Below are 16,346 nucleotides of genomic sequence, written 5' to 3'. Positions count from 1 at the left end.
GTTGTTCTTACTATAGTAATTTCAACAAGTAACAGTAATACTCTACTCTATTGCCTTCCCAATGTAGTTGATAAATGTCAATAAAATCAATAAATATATGTGTGAAAAACGAACTTAAGGTTTTTAAGGAGCTACTTTGTACTGCTCTCCCCAGTTGTTATCAGAAAGGTATCCTCTGTACTCCAAATTTCTCAAAATAATTATTTGCTGTCTATAACTAGTTGGCCTCCTAAAACTCCACCCACCTTTCCTCAGGTTTTGCCACATTTTTTTTTAATTTGTAAGCTCTTGTCTTCCTCTTTTTTTGCCAACCTTTTCTTAAGTTCCTCTGCCAGAGATTACCTATAGCTCCCCATGTCCTGGTCATATATTTTTTTAAATCTTTATATATAAGTTTCATAAAATACAAAACGTATATTTCAAGACACATGCTCGACACTTACAACTGTCAGTGATCCATCTAATACATAGTAATCCTGCATAACACAATTACACTTCTAGGCCTGGTGATACAGTGACATAATCTCCATTCACTTCTTTCTACCCCTCTCCAGCTGGATACCTCAATTACTCGTGCCACTCTGTGACCTGGTATCCAGTTCCATTTGTGAGCTGACAGACGCCTGTTCCAACAAATAGGACCTGTAGGGCTGCCAGATATGAAGTGGCCTAGACACCGGATGTTGTAGTTGTGTGTACAGCTTACTGGTAGTATTACAATATGACATGCTGAACATCCAGCCCTTCAATGTTGCCGGGTATTTACTCCCCCAGTGAATTGCCACCTCTATTTTAGCTAACAATAATACAATTGCACTGAAACGCTTATTTGGCTTAGTGGTCTCTTGCACATACCCTGGCAGTGCCTGCATAGGTGACGGGGAAAGGCCCAAGCCAGTCATTTTCAATAGCTCACTAAATACTTGAGACCAAAATTGCATCACCTTGACACGGGTCCAAGCCTGTAGTGTAACTCAGAGGTGACTAGAAACTTCTCGAATATACAAGAAGGGATAGTCTCTGACAACCGCATAAACATGCAAAAACAACAGTGATGGATAGAATGCAGAACAATGTCATACATTCACCCCAGTATAGAGATCTGGGCCTAAATCCATAGTTTTTTTGCTCACCATGCCGTTCCAGTTTGAACCCAGCCATATGCAAATCAGTCTTGACCCTGTGCCTCATGGGTACAGTCCAGCCCGAACTGCCAAGCCAGGTCCTCCCTGACTGGAACCAAGCATCCTAGGACCGGTTTCGGGGTTTCACCCCTCTTCAGCCATAAAATAATGCTAAAATGTGATACTCATCTGATGCTTCTAAATTGTTCTACCCCAGTGTACCTAACCTAAGTGCAGTACGAGGTTTGAAGTAGGTGCTATTTCTAAAGTATAGCTAGCTATATTTTAGTTTAGCCAAGAGTTGCCAGAAGTTTCTCTAAGTTCTAGTCCGCTCCATACCTGAGAATGAGAGAGGTTGGAATCTCTTTTCTGGACTCGATAGTCCAACCCACCGCAAGGGAAGTCAGAGAGCACTGGAGCTGGATTCTCTGCGAGGAGGATGGCAGCGTCACGCCAGTGTATCAGGCTGGAACTCTATCTCCTTCCGAACTTGCCATGGCGAACCGCGTAGTCTGGGTTGGATCGAATCCTCCGGAACCGCAATTTGCCAAGGCAAGTGCTGGTATATTTATACCTTGAAGGTGCCAAGGAATGCCAGTATTGATGTAAAAGTCGGGCAGAGGAACGTCCTGAATGAACCCCTAAGGAATAGATGTTCATGCATACTTTTTTTTTTTTTTTTTTTTTTTTTTTGAAAACCTTTATTGACATTTCAATAAGAACAAGTATGGGCCTACAACCCCCCGGGGCCGGCCGCTAAGCAATCAGATCAAAAACGGGCAAGTATAAACACAGGCAGCACTTCGGGGAGCAGAATCGTAATGCTAATACTGTGGACAGCATAAGTAGGGCACCAGGAGAAAAAGGTTTTCATTTTATAATGAAACAAGGTAGAAGGATCAGGTGACAAACAATTTTCAAACAGCGAGTACAAGTATGCAGAGTAATAGACGTTAGCGATTTACAGCAATCTATTAGGTCAATGGCGCAAACACAAGAACATCAGGATGGGGAAGAATAGCATAGACAGTTGCGCCCGCAGTCCCCCGCCGAACTCCCCGAGAACATCCCAGAAGTTGTAGAACACAGGAAACGGCAACAAGTCATAGCAAAGGAGGTGTATCACGCTGATCCCAGAAGAAGAAAAACAAAAAGAATCAGAGAAGAAAAAGGAGGCCATGGAAAAAGAGATGAAAGAGTACAGAATCCCCTCCCCCAACCCCCACCCCGCACCTCTGCAGATGAGTATGGCCCCCCCCCCAGCAGTGTGCCTGTCGCCCTGGAACCAGACCCGAAATATAGGAGAATAGGGAAAAAGAAGTAGGAAAAGAACCCCCCCGGACGGGGGGGTAGAGAGAGTATTAATAAACTGGAGGAGGGCCTTAAAAAACATACCCCCGGCTTCTCCCTCCCGCACGGTAAGTTTCCCCCAGCGTGAACAATGAACGGCACAAAGTCAATCGTCTCAAAACAAGATGGGGAGCATTAGGCACCTATTATGCTAGTAGTCATGCCAGGAGAGCACGCAACCCCTGAGCCCGCCCGTCCACTAGATGACCACCCCTGAAGGATCAGCCTTATCCCTGACCACTCCTTGGAATTCTGCCCATGTCAACCCCTCGACCCAGCACCATATCCAATGTTCCACGGTAGAGGAGTGTCCAAAAACGACCGAGAAGCGACGCACACAGGTGGGGTGGAAGTCTCTGAGCATCAACACAGTCCGCCGCGTGGAGAAACAGGCTTCCCAGTGCTGCCCTAGGATGTGCACTGCACTCAAGGTCCAGGAAGGCAGAAGCAGCCAAAGCAGACAATAGTTGCTGGAGTTGTCTCTGGGTCGCAGGAGGGCACGTACGGGACGAGGCCACCACATCCCACTCAGGTCCAACGCCTCCGGGACAGATCAGGCCCTCAGCAGGACGAACACACTGTAGTATACTGGCCGGAGCGTACAGCTGTGCACTAACCTCAGGGGTGGCCGCCACCGTGTCCTCCTGTGCGCAGTGTGAGTAGTCTCTGTGTGCGTGCGGACAGGCGGGCCGCCACTGCCCCAACTCTGACGCAACACCGTCGAGCTTACTCCCCAAGACCCCGAAACCATGAACCAAGGAGGAGTGAAGAGCACCAAGAGCCTCGAGGAGGTCGCCGTACCCCAGCACAGCTCTCTGCGATCGCGCCGCCACACTCCCAAAAGTCGCACCCTCACAGGCCCGCTGCGACCCAGCGGACAGGATGGTAGGCTTCATCGCAACAAGATGGCCGCCAAGTATGCCCGACCCTCACCGGGGCCGGGACCCCGGGACAAGCGTCGCGATGTCCACGTCGCGGGTAACCGGGTTCCGGGGGCAGGCAAAAAAAAAAAAAAAAAAAAACTATCCGTTGCGTGGTCACGGGCAACAGTCGTCCCCACCACGGACCAGCTCCCTTAGATCCGGGGGCGGCCCGCAATGATCAGGGCAGGATACGGACGGCGGCCGGGCAGCTCACCATCCAGGCAGGGGCAGTCACCGGAGGATCTAAGAATTGCACCCCCGGACATGCACTCGGTCCGCTACGCTTGGCAGTAGAAGTGACCACGCCGAAATGTAGGCCGAGTTTGGCACCGCTCCGGTGGGCCGACTCCACCCAGTCACAACCGGCCACTGTTGTTGCACTGCCACCCGGCCACGACGTCCACTCGAGGTCCCGGCTCCAGGGCCGCACAGGCCGCAAAGTTCCGATGCAGTTTTCTCCGGCGATACCGCAGCTAGAAACCTCGGAGTCACACAGTCGGGAGCCCCTCTCCTTCAGAGACACGACCACGCAGCACAGGTTGAGGATCTCAGGCAGGATATCCGTGCGGGATGCGGAGGTTCACGGAGCCGGGAGTCTACGCTGCCGTCCCGGTCGCCATCTTGGCTCCTCCTCCTGTTCATGCATACTTAATGAGTTCTTAGAGAAATCAATATTCAAGCTGAGGGAAATTCCTAAAGGCTTAAGGGTCTGGTTTTCCAAGAAGTCGTTGTGACGTGGATGGACGGATGTAGGTGGCCATGCCTGTATTTGGTTTGTACGGACAATGTCTAAATAAGGCCCGGATTTCTATGTCCAAATAAGGGCAATGTGAATTGTACCTATATAAGGGCATAAATCGGGAAACCTATATAGGAAATCTAAATCTGCACACAAGCATGTGCACAAAGTCTGCCATCGGGGCACTACATTTGGGGCAGGTGTGCGGGCGCAATGGATTGATCCGGTGAACTTTGGTAGGAGAGACGTAAGCTCGCCTTAGAAATTTAAAGTGTAATATCTTATGTTTGTGGTTGAATGAAACTTTACGTGTTTGCTCGCAACATACCTGCCTCTGTGAATCTGTAATAGGGACACCCAAGTCCCGTTCCCAGGCTGCACGTACCCCCTCATACCTAACTGGGAGCATAGCCACCGATGCCCTATACATCCTAGCCATGAGGTGCGTACCGGTTGTATCCTTAATAAGCAGGGTCAGCGTAAAAAACCTCCTGCGGTTCCAAGGGGTCATATTTTAATTATGTATCACAGGAGATCATTTTAGCCAAGATCCATTCTTCCAATTCTGGCTCTCCCCTAGACCCTTGCCCTGACAAGATCTTTAAGACAATTGCTCTGCCAATTGCACTGCCAGTCGCTCCTATGATTAAATCAATTTGCAATCCAGTTAGTAGATATTGGATTGATCCTGACTTTCTGCAAAACTGCTCTAGTTGTCCCTCTTTGGAAGAAGTCTACTTTCGATTCTGGGACTCTTGCAAACTCTCGTCCCTTTTCCCTATGATCACTAAGATATTGCAAAGCTGAGTTAATTTTGAGCTATCTCAACATGTTGAAAACAACAACTTACTCAATTCCTTCCAGTTGGGCTGATCTTGAGCACTGAGACTGTGTTGATGGGCGCAAGTTACAACATTGGAATATTAGATTCCGGGAGCTCTTTGGCTCTCATATTTTTCGTTCTGTTGCCGGTCCTACTTGAACTGTTCTTTTCCTCCTTCAAGAATCTAGGCTGCGGAATGCTGCAGGGGTCTACTCTCAAGCCCACTCTTTTTAATCTGTATGTGTCTCCCTTATCTGATCTGATTGCCCCTTTTTAACAGCATTTTATTGTCGTTCACTCGGTTCCCATACTTTTAGCCATTTGATTTGATTTTGATTTTAGTTTTGTAAAACCTGGAGTTGCGTCTTGGTGCTATCTATAGTATGAAGGAAGAAACTAGCAATTAAGAAATCTAAAAGGTGAACAGCCACGTTTTTAGTGACATTCTAAAAACTAGGACGTTGGATATAGTCCTTGGATGATCTGGCATTTGATTCCAGAGGCGAGTACTGGCATTGGAGAAACTTCTACCAACCCAAGAGGCTTTGTGAATGAAAGGGACATACACTTTCTTAGCCTTGGCCGAGTGTAGAGGTCTATTTAGAATGTACCACGGGAATATGTGTCTGAAAAAAACTGGTCCATGATGTTAAAGTGATTTATGCGCTATACTGAGCGCCTTAAAGGTAACTCTCTTTAATGGGTAGCCAGTAGAGTTCTTCCCTAGCTTTAGAAACTGGTTCAAATGTTTCGATCTTTTCCCAGAATGCTGCATTTTGCACTCGCTGGAGTCTTTCTGTAACACACTTCTGGGCTTGGAATTACTGCGTCCTGCCTACTAACAGCCCATGCCTTTTTAAAGATCACACTCTTGCTTTAATCCAAACCCTTGTAGAATATGAGTTCTGACATATTGAGAGATGTTGTTATCAAAGCTTTAATACAATAAGAATGTTGTTACCTCGCTACATAGCACGAAACGGGCCAAGTGTTTTTTTTAAAGGACAAGTAGATTTCTGAAGCTCCCCTCCCTTGGACAAGGAGATATAATAAACGATTTAGCACGCCTCCGATCCAGAGAGGTAAAGGGAAAGCTTCTCTAGCCTCCATAATACAAAAACAATATTAATGTTGGGATATGGCGCACTGAGAAATAACTCCTTGCCACTTTATTGTGCCTTTATAGATTTTAGAAAGGTGTTCTTTCTTGTTAGATTCCTTGTGTGGAAAAAAATTCTAAAAACGGGTGCCCTTATTGATTTTGTGTGTATAACTGCTGAATTATACCCTGAAACTTGGGTTGTGGTGTCTTCATCCAAAAGATGACAAACTCTACAGAAGTTCCACTACCAACAAGGAGTGAACTAGGAATATGTGAGCACTCCCTACTTATTTAACCACTTTCTGAGCCATCTTCACACATCACTGTCCAGCATATCTCTAAATCCACCAGTTTTAGGAAACCAGAGTACAGGTGCCCTCTACTGTGCAGTTCTTGTAGATGAAACTGCTTGGGCCTTCAACAGGCAATAGAAGGGTTATTTAACAGCTAGCAAACTAGAAATCAACCTCATAAAATGTTTGTAATGATATTTGGAAATTCAAGGTTTCTTGTTTTTACAGATTAGATTGCAATGACTTATTTGGTCACCTCAAAGAAAGTGGACTGGAATCCGTACTTCATTTCTGCATGTAGGGCTAGTTCGATAGTCTCAATTTCATGCATCTTTTTCCACTTCATTCATTTTGTAGGGGAGGAGGAAGGACTAGATAAGCTCATGCAGGAGACGGGGCAACAGAAGTCTGAACCGCTATTGCTCAGCCGACAGGAAACAAGGATGTAATCTCTTAACACAGGTGAGAGTTAGTCAAGTTTGCTTTTATTCTACAGAGAAGAAACCCATGAAGAACTTCTGTTATTTACTTCTCTTACCACCAGAAGGTTTGTCCTGTTACAACAACCAATGAGAGGAGAATTATTAAAGATAATGTACAAGTATGCAGCTGCCTCCAAACTCTGGCCTGACACTAAGAAAGGATGTTGTTGAAGATTATACTTTCACATTAAAAGGGAGGCTCTATCTCTTTTTTACTGCCGGCTCAGCCAAGCTTGTCTTCATTATTGCTCCCAAAGCTGTTCTTCTCTCTGCCTTGCTCAAATGACAAGCCCTACCTGACTTCTTTCCCATTTGTAGGTTGAAGTAGTCAATCAACAAAACAAATTTACATGGCAAGTCGCAGGGCAAGAAAAGCATTCGGAGGTATCAACCACCTTGCCTATATAAAATTCGCTTCACCTCCTTACCCGATGAAGACAGATACAAAAAACAGCAGAGTTATTTCCCCTGCTAACCGCTTCAGAAAATAAAACTACCACCTCATCAATAGATGCTCTGACTGTGTTATTTAATTTTTTGGTTATAAAAAAAGAGGTAAGCTTATGTGCACAAGAATCAGAGGCCTTTGGTAAGCTATTCCAAGAAGTACGAGATGTAGAGGTGACTCTGCCAATTTCTACCTCTTTTGATATCATGGCATCATCCAATGGGCCCTTAGAAGACCTTAACCTTCTCCTTAGAACGAAAGGTTAAGGAAGTCCCCTCTTCAAACTCCTGTACCATATAGTGTGCATAACTGTGAAAACAAGGGAATGTGCAGCCTGGCTTAGGAGCTAGAATAAAGTTGTGCAATCTCGGAAGGTGTAATTCTGGAACCACCCATAAGTATAACTAGTTTTAGTCTTTAAAAGGTACGTCATGAATGTGGCAAATGTAACCAATGAATTATCCTTCAGAGAGGGTACGGGATCTCCCAGGGACTGTGGACACAAAGCAATTGAGAGTCAATGGATCTTTTAAGAGTTTGAACCAGTGGTCCAGAAGCTGAATTGAAGAACAAGTTGGGAGGTTAACCTGACGATTTGATCATAGGTTTTGTATAGTAAGCAAATATCTGTAGGAGTTCTGGCACTGACAACTGTAAGGAAGAGGTGGGCTTTCAAAACTTTGCGAAACCTGTTCCAGACCTGAGCATTAATCACCTCCGAACTGTCCTCCAAAGCGGTCTTTGTGATTCCTGGGAATAGAAACCAAGTATGAGGTCGAAGAATGCAATAGTCTGGGGAGCGGGATGCCTCTTGGAGAAAAGCGGTGACATGTAGTTCTTAAAAGTGGTAAACGAACTACTTTGTGGCAAAAGCAGGGCACCTTAAACAAACATATCTATGAATATGAAGATAGTGCAGGCTGTTCAGATATGTTGAAATGCTGTTGAACTTAGACATGTCCATTACGAGGTTGGCCACCACATTCTGGAGGGGCTGTAGCTTACAGGTCAAGAAAAGGGGGACTCCCACAAACAGAACATTACAATAATGGTCCAGTCTGCATATATAATCATCGATTAGAGCAGTAGGTACCTTGAGGCTCCAGAGGAAATGGTTGAAATAAGTTTCCAAATGTGGTCATTAAAAGACAGATTGGTGTCAAAGATGATGCCCAGATTGCGAACACTGACAGAGGGAATAGGACATATCCCCAAGGATTGAAGTCACCAGGACAGAGGCCAACAGGTGGACTTATTACATACAAAGACCACTGTTTTATCAGAATTAAGTTGTAGTGAGCTGGCATTCATTCAGTCAGCGACCGCCACCAGACACCATTTGAATTGATCAAGGAGAAAGTCAAGACCACCTTCAGATGCAGAATTAGACGCCAACATACCCAGACTTCATTCCAGCACTAGAGAGGACGGTTTTTGATAGATCTCAACAATGTGGTTGTAGGTATATATATCGGACCCTTTCCACCAAGGTGAAATAAAATCTTTCCCACATTGTAAACTAGATTTCCAGCTGCCAAAAACAGAAAGGCTGCTATACGCGCAGTTGCGGCATTAGGTACTGGATCAAATTAATAAACATGCAGCAACAGAAGACAACACATCGATTGAAAAAATACCGTCCACTCTTACGACACAGAGAGGGCTCATATCTAAATTATATGCTACTCTCAGAGATAGCACTCCAACACATGTATGGGCCTACCAAGGTAAACGGCGCAGAATGCCGAACAGAGAAATCACTGAAAAAGAATGGGACAGATTTTGGTCAGATTTACAAGAATGTTCAATCTCCATCAAAACTAAAGTGATACACGATAAATTGCTGTATATCTGGCACTACAACCCTTTGAAACTCCACAAACTGTTGCCACAATGTAGACTCTTGTTTTGGCCGCTGTGTTGCCAACAGGAACATTTGAACATAATTGGGTGGGACTTCCTGTACATTCGACTCTTGTATTATTCTGATTGGGACTAAGCTCTGTCTACATTTCTAACAGTTTTTTCACAATACAGAAAGGTTCCTACATGACATGCTGTGCAACCTCAAATCATTCTTCCCATAAGTAATATTATTGAAGAGGTGGCGTCTCGATTTAACAATTGCATATATGCAGTTTTCAACTGGATGAACTCCCACTGTTTTAAATTAAACGCCGAAAAGACAGAGGTTCTCCTCTCCAGTCGAGATACCTCTTTTTGGGACAACTCCTGGTGGCTACAAGCCCTTGGCTTCCTTCTAATTCCAGTGGTCAAAACGAGAAATATCGTAATAACTTTTGACACCAATCTCTCTTTTAGGGTTCAAACTAATTATCAGACCTTCTCGTGCTTCCATACATTAACAGGATTTAGGAAAATTCACTTTTTTTACAATTTCACCTGCAGAAGTCAATGGTCACCTCTCTGGCGCTTTCAAAGCTAGACTACTGCAATGCCCTTAAGTTGGTGCACAGCCACAAGCGTGCACATTTAAGGGTATTCACCTACTCCTCTCCAATCTCACCTCACACTGGAAAAGACTGGACATTTTCTCCTGAGAAGGGTAGGGAAAAATTAGGGCCTAGAGAAAGTGATTTTGTAGTCCCTCTTTAGATTTTCTTATGAGCAAATATACAACGAAACATTTGCTCATGTGAAGATAGAAAGACATATAACTACACCAATTCAAGAACCTATATCTGAGGGAACTCATTCTTTTGTTAGAATTGGGCCCTTAAGTTATTTTCATATTGCTAATAATAACTGTACACTGATTCTGCATTATTAACAGGAGAGGCATTACATCGTGTAATTAAATCCTGCACTCCCCTCAATGCTAAAGTAGACACAGTGTCTTAATGCACAGGAATATCAACATTACGTCATATGCCAGTGTCAAACACCTCCATATGCACATCTTTTTCATACAGTTTATAATGCCGCCCCCCCCCCACTGCCCTCTCCTGTGGTGAAGAAGCACTATCTTTCGCCTTAGTGAACTTTGCATCCTGTGTGAGTTGGGTGGTCATGCAAGCGCCCCATCGAAGGACAACAGATAGGTGTGGGGACTGTTTAAAGAAGCTCATAGGTGGACCTAGAAGGGGTCTAAAACTAGAACAGATGCATATCCCTCATCGTGGGTGGGCACACCGCCAACAGTAAGCCCTGTGTGAGATATAACACCAAGGGGCCCCATCTGTATTCAAAGTTTTTTTTTTTTTTTTTTTTTTCTTAAGTCCTCGTTAGCCTCGGTTACCAATAAATGGCATTTCGTACTCCTGGGCCTCCCTTAAAAATAGCGCCAACCAGAGATGTTTATACCACACCAAGGATGGGTCACTCTATACCTTGCTTATTAATCTCCAACCATGGGAAACATATTTTCACAGTCAACTGTGAAGTCACCAAAGGAGCAATCAAGCAATATAGTATAGAGGCCTAATCATCGGACTATATTTAAGTAGATTGTTTCACCCAGTTCTCATAAGGAAGCCAGAACTCGTTACGCTTTTTCTTATATGACCTATCCAGCCGATTAGTATATTTTGTTGACATCATCCATTCTATTATATTTGGGGGAGTAGATTTAACCCAATTTTTACAAATTTCTCTGCGGGCCAAAAGTATCGGGTATAAAATCTATTTTTTGGTGTTATTCGACATCGCTTCACCGTGCTCCATAATCCCAAAAAAGACAAGAGTTTTTCTTACCTGTAGTGACTCTCTAAGTATAGAAGATATTGTATTACTCCCATCCTCCCAGAACTCCTGAAGGACGGGGCACTCCAAAAACATGTGAATGTCATCTCCTTTTTCCTTACCACACTTTGGACATCTTGGCGTGGGGCCTTTCCCCATTTTAGACAGTTTATATGGAGTCCAGTAAATTCTGTGAAGACAGAAAAGGTGGTCCCACCTTAAATTTGCAGCACGGACCGTGGAGTATAAAAAGTTACAAGATACTGGCCATAATTCTTCATTCTGCTCTCCAGGCAAGATCTTCTCCCACAATAGCGATGGTAGATTGAAGTCTCCGTCTGCTAATTCCGTTAAAAGCCAGTACCAGCTCGCCACCTCTTTTTTTCCGAGACATATTCGTCATCTTCCTTGATTCCAAATCATTTGATATTCCAACTCCAGCACCAACAGAAAGGAGCCAACTTTTTATTTGAAGATATTTAAATCTTGAATGCTGATTGTTAGCTATTCCTTGAAATTCCTCCCATGAAATCAGTGACCCATCTACTATCAGTTGACCCCAGTGTACTATTCCTGCTTTTTTCAGTGGAAGAGCCAAGCTATCTTTGGACCACTCCGGTGAGCCGGGACGAGTTTCAAATAGGCGCCATTCCACTGTAATAGTTTAATTTTAATTATTTTCTGATTTTGTACCATGTCTCCGAAAAGGACTGTAGAATCTTGAGCCTCACTCTTTTGAAAAAAACGCAGGTCACCATATTTGTGTATAAACCCATATTCACCCCCTTCCACCGTATGAAGCATTGCTTTAACATATTCCCTAGATCAGAAGAGTCCGGTATACTAACAAGCATTTTCCCTGATTTTAAGAGAAATACCCAACCGTAATACGATAGATCTGGCAGTCGTAGACCCCCTTTATCATAATTCCCCCTTAGCTTCTTCCTTGAGATACGAACCCCTTTTGAGGCCCAAATAAAGCTAGTAATTTTGGATTGAGCCAGACTTCCTTAAACGCCATCGGAAGATTCTTAAACAAGAAAGTATACTTGGGGAGGATGGACATTTTTACCAGGTTTATTCTCCCATATATTGTCAAAGGAAGATGGGCCCAACTTAGTAGCAATTTTCCCACTTCCTTATTTATCTTATTAAAGTTGGTTTCCGGGATTAATTCTACTTTTGACACTGTCTTAATGCCCAAGTATCTCATCTCCTCCTGAATACAGTCCATCTGCGAGTTTTTTATTCCAGGTCATTACTATTGTTTTATTTTGATTTATCTCATATCCTGAGATAGCCCCGAACTGCGATGGTAGCTCATAGACCACCTGAAGTGAGGAATCAGCTTCTGAGGAGTAAACCACCAGGTCGTCCGCATATAACCCCGCTTTTTTCTCCCATCCTCGGAATTTAAAAGAGGAAATACCCTCATGGTTCCTTATCTTGTCTGCTAAGGGCTCAATATATAGATTGAATAAGAGGGAAGATAAAGGGCACCCTTGCCTAGTTCCCCTAAGGATGTTAAATGATTTTGATAGATTCCCATTCATTACAATTCTGGCTGTGGGACTTCTATATAGAAGGTCTATTGCCCTGCAAAAATTCTCTCCAAGATTAGATAATTTTAAAATCTTCTGTAAATAGGACCAGTTAACCCTATCAAAGGCCTTAGTTGCGTCCACTGTAATCACTGCCAATGGTAATTTATACGTGGTGGCTATATTTATGGCCCCAATTAAACTATATGTAAGGTCTTTGATTCCCCTTCCTCGCACAAATTCCTTCTGATCTTCATGCAGGAGGTTCCCTACCACCCCACTGAGCCTATCCGCCAATATTTTCGAGAAGATTTTATAGTCTGAATTAAGTAGCGAGATACGCCTATAGGAGTCATAAGAATTTGGTGGTTTGTCAGGTTTTAATATCAGCATCACAATGGCATCATCCCAGGACGGTGGAATCTCTCTACCATTTTCCAAGATAGTTGATAATAGTTTAGCCATTATTGGGGCTAAACAACCCCCTAACTTTTTATAAATTTCGATAGGGAGACCATCCGGGCCTGCTGCTTTGTTTGATTTTCCTGCTCTAATGGAATTTCTTATTTCCTTTACTGTTATTGAGCTATTAATAGCTTCTCTCTGGGCATTGAAAATCTTCCGTGGGGTATCTTGACCCAACCATTCTTCCACTTCCCCCTCTCTCGTAGTTAGGTCTTCCGCATTTACTTCTCCAAAATGGTTCAGAAAAGCCTCCTCTTTGCCTTCTCTTGTCTCGATTAGGCTCCCTGAACCTTTTTGCTTTAGCTCTTTTATAAAGGATTTTACCTGATCATCTTTGGTCTTCCACGCAAACAGTTTGCCACATCCTTCTCCATAGTTAAAATGGGCCAGTTTACTCGCTTGCCACCTTTCTTGTAATCTGCTTTCCACCACTCCTGCGAGGTCGTTTTTTAAAGTCTGGATGGAGATTTGCAAAGGTTCTTGACTATCCCATTGTCCGACAACTGCTATTCTAAAATCCAGATCTTTTTCTCTATACTTGCTATGTCTTCCCTTCGTTGTTTATTTTTGTGGGATTGAATGGATATTATTTTCCCCCTTAAAGCTTTATAGGCATCCCAAACTGTGCCAATTGGTGCTGTATCTAAAATTTCCTCAAAAAACTCTTGGGTTTCCATTCCGAGTTTTCCTACTGTATCATCATCGAACAATATAGGGCAATCCATTGACCACCTCTTCTGTATTTTACTATTTGAGGGTGCCAAAGATAAAGTGATGGCCGAATGATCTGACATGTGCGATCACAGGTGGTTCATGCTTCCAACCTGATCTTTTATATTCTGACTGATCAGAAATAGGTCAATTCTAGACTGGTGTCCATATTTTTTAATATTGAAGGTAAAGCTCTTAAGGGGTCCCTTCCTTTCTCTCCTAATGTCACACCAGCCTTGCACCTTTATTGAATTTTTTATCAAGGATCGCGTTTTATTGTTTGTCGCTGCTCTACTTTTAGTCGAGCGGTCTAGACTGATATCCAACACTATATTAAAGTCCCCTGCCAAGATGATAGGGTCAGAGAAGTCTAAAAGTTCTGTAAGCAAATTACCGAATGGAGTGGGGTCATCTAAATTAGGGCTGTAATAGCCAACCACTGTATAGACCAGATTATAACATCTTATTTTGGGTAATGCCCACCTACCTGTCCTATCTACTTTGCTATGCTCTATTATTATCTGAGGATTAGTTTTCAGTAAAATCGCTACCCCTCTAATGGTGAGCTGTTGGTCAGTAAATACCGCTTTCTGTATCCAATTCCTTGATTTAAGAACCTCTTTCATCTCATCACTCGTTAAATGGGTCTCTTGTAGAATTATGATCTGGGCAGGGGCATCTTTTCAATATTGCAACAGCTTTTCCCTTCTATGTCTCATTCTAAGCCCATTAACGTTCCATGACAGTATTCCTGTCTGCGTTTTCTGGCTGGCTGTCATCTTATATTCCTTAGAGTCATTGTCTTATTAGAGGCTTGATTATATCTTTTCCAATGAGGACTACATTTTTTTGTCTTGTTTTCCCACTGCTCCCTCACCCGTGCACTAATACCATATGTGACTCCCAGACCTTCCTTCCCACCCTTGGAAAACCCTCTTCTTGCTTCTTGATGGCCTAAGCCTAAGGAGGCCCCCTGAATTGAGAAACCATTTTAAGAAAAAATCAAAAGAGAAAAGGAAAAGGGGAAAAAAACATATAATAATCATTCCGCTATTACCCCATAGCAATCGGAAAAAAATCAAAGCACTAGCCAGAAGAATGAGGTGGTGCATAATAGCTGACTATTAACTAGCTGTTAACTGCGGAAGAGTGCTCAAAAAGCACACGCCTCTGCCCTAACTCCGCCCTATGTCTAGCGACGTAAGAAATTCTGCTGCATCTTCTGCCCTTCTGAAATTATACAGCTTGTTGTTATGCATCACCCGAAGACTAGCCGAAAATCTCAACTGGGCCGTCGCCCCCATTTCTTTAAAGGGCTTGATCATATTTTCCAATTCCCACTGCTTATTAGCCGTGATTTTGGAGATGTCGGATCTCATTTCAAAAGTCATACAATCAACTGTTAAAGATTTCTGTTTTAGGGTCTTTATAAGAATTTCCTCCTTAATCTTATAAGTTTTAAAGTTAGCAAGAATTTTCCTTGGTTTTGCCTTATTCGGGAACCTCTTGAAGGGGTCTCTATGAACCCTCTGAATATCCTCCACCAAGTCATCTAGCGTACACTCAATCTGTGTGCTTGATTTTAAAAGTCTTGCAACATAGGCCTTCAAATCTTCGCCCTCTGAGCCTTCTGGAACTTTTAAAATTCTGAGGTTGTTTCTTCTCATGTTATTTTCTAATGATTCCATCTTTTCCTTCCAAATCGACTCATTCCCCTTTAAAATCTTAATGTCCTTAGTGGTAACTTTTGATTGAAGTGTAAGTTCCTTTCCTGAAGTTTCCAACTGAGTAGTCCTACTGGCAAAGTCATCCATTTTTCTCTCTAAGTTATCACATGCCGATCTGATCTCTTTTTGATTTACTTCAGAAATTTCAAACCTATTTCTCACTCCGGTTGTTAACACCCTGATCAAATCAATAACTGATTGAGACTGCGGTTGAACTTGTGTTTGGGAGAGGGACGCAACTACTATTTCAGGGTTATGCCGAGCCTGATTTACCTCCTCCCGACCTTCAAAGGATAATATGGGAGCTTCCGTGGATACCCCCTAAAACTCTTGCTGCGTTTCACCTGTGTGCGGAGTACTAGGCTCCATATTCCTAAGGGGGGGGAGTAAACTCTTCCCTCGACCTGTGATTATCTAGGCTCCTCCAATCCTTCTACTTCCTGAGGCTCTGAGAGACTAGCCAATACCTGGATTCTGTTTGGGCTTACTATATCTCTATCCTCTCCCTGAATATTCTGTGTACGAGCTTGCGCTGGATTTTTTAAAACCAAGGTTTTCGGCACTACTTTAAAGAAGGTCCTTAACGATGGAGTGATTTTCAAACTTGTTATCGAAATCTCCTCTTTTTACCTCTTTGCTTCCTTCTTCTGGGATTTCCCAGTCACTTTCTATTATACTGTGTTGTTTTGAGGCAGTAACCCCTACACCCTCTACAGCTTTGGTTGCCATAGAGTCTCCTTGGATTTTAGTTGGTGTTTTTCTCATAAGATTTTTCACCCTTCTGCTCCTCAGCTAATACCTGTTCTGGTGAGTTCCCCTTTCCGACTACTGCTCCACCACCACTCTTTTAAAAATATGCAATGCCACTTTACTTATCTGATGTTTTTCTATCAATCCAGGTAAAGGGCTACCAGTT

General features: G+C 43.4%; 1 protein-coding gene across 9 annotated transcripts in view; it reads left to right on the top strand.

The window, feature by feature from the left end:
* PPFIA3 (PPFI scaffold protein A3) overlaps nucleotides 1-16,346 on the top strand; it is a 966,668-nt gene that overhangs the window by 119,029 nt on the left and 831,293 nt on the right. For 8 of the 9 annotated variants that reach the window (XM_085616258.1, XM_085616264.1, XM_085616259.1 and 5 more), the window contains exon 2: nucleotides 6,712-6,816. The exons of the other annotated variant lie outside the window; for it this stretch is intronic. The gene's annotated coding sequence lies outside the window, so the exon portion shown is untranslated. The remainder of the gene's footprint in view (nucleotides 1-6,711; nucleotides 6,817-16,346) is intronic. 9 annotated transcript variants of the gene reach the window in all.

This window comes from Triturus cristatus, chromosome 7 (assembly GCF_964204655.1).
Source record: "Triturus cristatus chromosome 7, aTriCri1.1, whole genome shotgun sequence".
Classification (NCBI taxonomy): domain Eukaryota; kingdom Metazoa; phylum Chordata; class Amphibia; order Caudata; family Salamandridae; genus Triturus; species Triturus cristatus.
Note: the sequence above shows the minus strand (reverse complement) of the source record. Positions and strands in the feature narration are given on the sequence as shown.